Source organism: Pararge aegeria, chromosome Z (assembly GCF_905163445.1).
Source record: "Pararge aegeria chromosome Z, ilParAegt1.1, whole genome shotgun sequence".
NCBI lineage: Eukaryota > Metazoa > Arthropoda > Insecta > Lepidoptera > Nymphalidae > Pararge > Pararge aegeria.
This window is the reverse complement of record NC_053208.1, coordinates 22,422,893-22,427,195: the sequence shown is the minus strand read 5'-3', so window position 1 is coordinate 22,427,195 and position 4,303 is coordinate 22,422,893. Positions and strand designations below refer to the sequence as shown.

Sequence of the window (4,303 nt, the reverse complement as noted above, 5' to 3'; positions counted from 1 at the left end):
TTTTTGGGATACTAACAATATAAGGGTGTAAACACGCCTGGTGTCTTACGGTGCCATTGTAAAATGGTGAAGGGGGAACGAGATCGAACAATTCCTGAGTACACTTCTCGAAGTATATCCTAAAAAACACCGACAAACTGGCTACCATACGACTATGATCGAGATTTTGGAGTTTAGCCAAAAGTGTCTTGGGACGGCAATCTACAGCATCTAAAGCGGCCAATTGATATTTGGCTGAGCCATCATAAAGCCATCACTACTTCATGCGCTGAGCCCACTCATCATTATCGATTCTTTCCTCCGTCTGTCACAGCGTACTGGACGAAGCTGTTATAAATTAAACTTAAACCAAACCCCCGTAATTAAAAAAAGTTACATTTTCACTTTGATTACGATAAAAAGATTGTCGGTTGGTAGTGATTTTACCGCGACACTATAATTTCAATTATTATATACAAATTGGTCTTTCAAAGCCGCCAGCAAATAGCCATTATATTATTTGTTCGTTTGTGTTAATAACACAGCTGCATAACGTATGACAACTAATAAACTAATTGATTTATTATTAGAAGCTGCACTAAGAGCGGAGACATGAAATTTCGCAAACGCATTCAATTGTGACGGTTACTTTTGCCGCCAAGACTGGCTGTTGCAGGTGAAGATGATTACCGACGAGGAACTCGTCAACGGCTAATTGCACAGACAAAAACATTGAACATGCGTTCAATTTTAACATTTTATTCTAAATGTCTTCATGACATAGCTGTTGCATTCTGGGTTGGCATCCGACGAGGAACTCCTCAACGAATTTGACCACAGACTCAAAATTTTGCATAGGTGTTTAATTCTAATCTTTGATTCATATTGAGAAAAAATCTTGTGGATAATATCGAAATTCCTTCTTCAGCAGATGCAGATGGTGAGGCCGAGGCTCGATGTTCGTGCTGTCCGCGGAGCAAGTCCGCACGCTTGTGGATATGGCTAAAACTTGGGCTCGATGGTGAAATTCGACGCCGGACGACACAGGCGATCAGCGATAAAGTTATCCGGTAAGAAGAACTCACTACTTTAATAGACAAATACTTATATTTAAATTTATTTTAAAATTCTGTTTAAAAAGCTCATTGCTAATCGGATGCTAATCGTTTCGAATGACATTTGATCGAGCACTCGCCTACCTATCTGTAATCCTCAGTCATCATAGCTCTCCATATTATTTTTTTCGAAGTTTCGTCCTCTGCAAAAAACCATGACTAAAAAAATATATATGATACCTTAAGTATCGCGATGTAAGAAAATACTGTTTCATGTTTTCAGGGTATGGCACAAACAAGCGGGAAAGCAGGCACCGTATTTAAACAGATGAGCTGAGATGCGACATTTGCTGTGTGATGCATACTTAGACCAGGTAAGCAGAATTTTTACAACTATACAGTCAGGCGAAGATAGGCCATTTTTTACTTCAGTAAAATTTCTACGAAATATTTTGTTCTATTGTCAGAAAAACTGTTTGAATTTGTAGAAATAATGATAGCTTAGTTACCTGAAGTATCGCAATATAAGAAAATACTGTTTCACGTTTTCAGGGTACGGCACAAACAAGCGGGAAAAGCAGGCACCGTATTTAAACAGATGAGATGAGATGCGATATATGCTGTGTGATGCATACTTAGACCAGGTAAGCAGAATTTTTAGAACTATACAGTGAGGCGAAGAAAGGCCATTTTTTACTTCAGTAAAATTTCTACGAAATATTTTGATCTCTTCTCAGAAAAACTGTTTGAATTTGTAGAAATGATGATAGCTTAGTTACCTGAAGTATCGCAATATAAGAAAATACAATTTCATGTTTTCAGGGTATGGCACAAACAAGCGGGAAAAGCAGGCACCGTATTTAAACAGATGAGATGAGATGCGACATATGCTGTGTGATGCATACTTAGACCAGGTAAGCAGAATTTTTATAACTATACAGTGAGGCGAATATAGGCCATTGTTTACTTTGGTAATAACTTAAAAGGTTAACCCGGCTAAGTTTGTTGTGGGCGCGTTTGGAACCCTCGTAGCTTTAGGTTTAAGTTGGCGAACGAAGTTATCACCATCCCTTTACAATTATGTCAACAAACATTTATCGTGATAGGCCTACATGAATAAAGAAATTTTAAATTTTAATTTGCATTTGGATAAAATAGCTAACAGAAATCTATCGTCTTGTTTTAGATTGGAAAATCTGGGCAAACCACATCACATTCAACAAGCAGCATTTGGCAGCAGCAGCTTTTAAGCAGCTTTTGGCAGTACTCTGGGTACGTAGAAGCAGGATTCAGTAAACATTTATAAAATTTGGCTACATTGTTCTTATTTACATCTTTGCTCTGTTTGCCTTGGCGAAAAATAATAAAGTTATAATCGATGTGTATTTGTCCGCGAAAGATGATATTAATTGCGCGATAGATAGTTATGTAGTAAAAGTATAAAAGGAGGAGATAATGAGGCTGATGATAAGGAGTTTTTACACGTCAAGTATTCAAAGTACTGGTAGTGTGCGTATTTGAAGAAAATAATAAAAGAAATCAAAGATGACAGTATGTTCTGCCGAGAAAATTAACGCCTGTGAGACGGGCAACATGAAGGAGAGCATCGAAAAATTACAACCAACATTGATATCATCCTCTTAAAATGTGTTCTATTGTCTTCTAAAACGGTTAATCGTTTTTATTTCAGTTCTAAAATTCCTACAATACTACTGTTGGGTTAAAAGATGTAACTAGAACAATGGAGCATGTAAGGAAGATTTGATCCCGGCAGCCAAGAAGCGACACCCCTGAACACCATTTAAGAAGGACAATAATAGACAGGTACAAACTTTAAAATTTATTTTGAGGAAAATATCAATTTTGAATTGGTTTAGTTCAAACCATCTTCATCGTCATCATCATCATCTCAACCACATGAAGCCCACTCCTGAACATAAGTATTTTTAGGGATTTTAACTCGATACGATTTTGTGCAACTAATAATATCTAGGCCTTGATTTTTCTTTAAGACATGGCTTTTTACATAAAATATAATTGATATATGATTTTACCCGTCGACGCCAGTTAAAACATTCCTTTATAAAGCTGTTTGGTATTAAACTTGGGACCGACATAAATTATTTTACACTTGTTTGTACTGTAGAACTTAGAACCGCGCGCTAACCTAGTTAATCAAAATAAATAGGTTCTTGTTAGTAAGGCAGATAAATGCAGAAAATAAAACATCCTCATTATGAAACGAATAAAAACATCATAAATAATACCTTGTTATCAAAGAATTAAGAAAAATAATTCTACCCCAGCAATGGCTGGCTGAGCTTTTCAAACTATTGTACAAGCCATGACACTGCTGCACAAGGACTATCAAAAAATATTTTAATTTTATTTTTTTTAAATTGGTAGATACTTTCTAATGCGCGCAGGTTGGGAAGTCCTGCTATGACAAATTTCAAACCCAAGATGGCCGCTACCATAAAATGGCGAATTATATTTTTTGTAACAATTGCCTTAATATGCTTAAATTGAATAATATATTATTCACTACATTCAATAACACTATATTGATAGTCGGGGGTTTTCAAATTTTAAATTGATAGATTTGTATTGTTTAAGACAGTTTACAGTTGTCATAGAAATAATAAAGAATTTTTCTTAACTAGGTGTTGGATGGTGGAGAAAGAAGTTGGCGTTGAAGATTTAAAAGGAAAGCTGGAAGCTGAAAAAAGTGCTTACAGTGTATATTAATAAATTAACGCACCCGGTGGTTTGTGTAAAAATCTGGATTTTAAGTTTTTCGATTTAAGAGCCCGGTTCTTGCCGGACTTAAAAAAGGCCCTCAATAATCCGATTTCCTTCGAAATCCTAAAACTACAATGAGAGAATTATTTACTATGAAGAGTTATTTATTGACTGAGTTTGAAGTTTTGTTATAAAAATGAAACAAATTTTTATAACGAAACTTTTTGTATACTGTTATTATTATTATTGTGTAACTTAAATTTTTTTTTATACATCTTAAGATACACAATACTTTATGTGTTACTTAAGAACTTCTTAGGTATTCCGATAAAAATACTTGATTTCCTTTTTAAATGTAGTCACAGATCAAGTCAACGCCACTGAAGACGCAGACCGGAAGCGGCAGTTGGTCTTTGCTTAATAGATCTTTCGAGAACGCATAAATTACTTTTATGCTTTCCCAAAAACGTTTAAAATTTGTCTATTTAGTTCTTATAGTTTTTTTTAATAAATTCTACATGTAATTG

General features: G+C 35.1%; 1 long non-coding RNA gene across 1 annotated transcript; it reads left to right on the top strand.

The window, feature by feature from the left end:
• Positions 1-1,392: 1,392 nt before the first annotated feature.
• Positions 1,393-3,790, top strand: LOC120636531. The gene is made up of 4 exons (XR_005659382.1): positions 1,393-1,408; positions 2,221-2,306; positions 2,725-2,858; positions 3,698-3,790. It is a non-coding gene; the product is annotated as an uncharacterized LOC120636531 (long non-coding RNA).
• Positions 3,791-4,303: the final 513 nt, after the last annotated feature.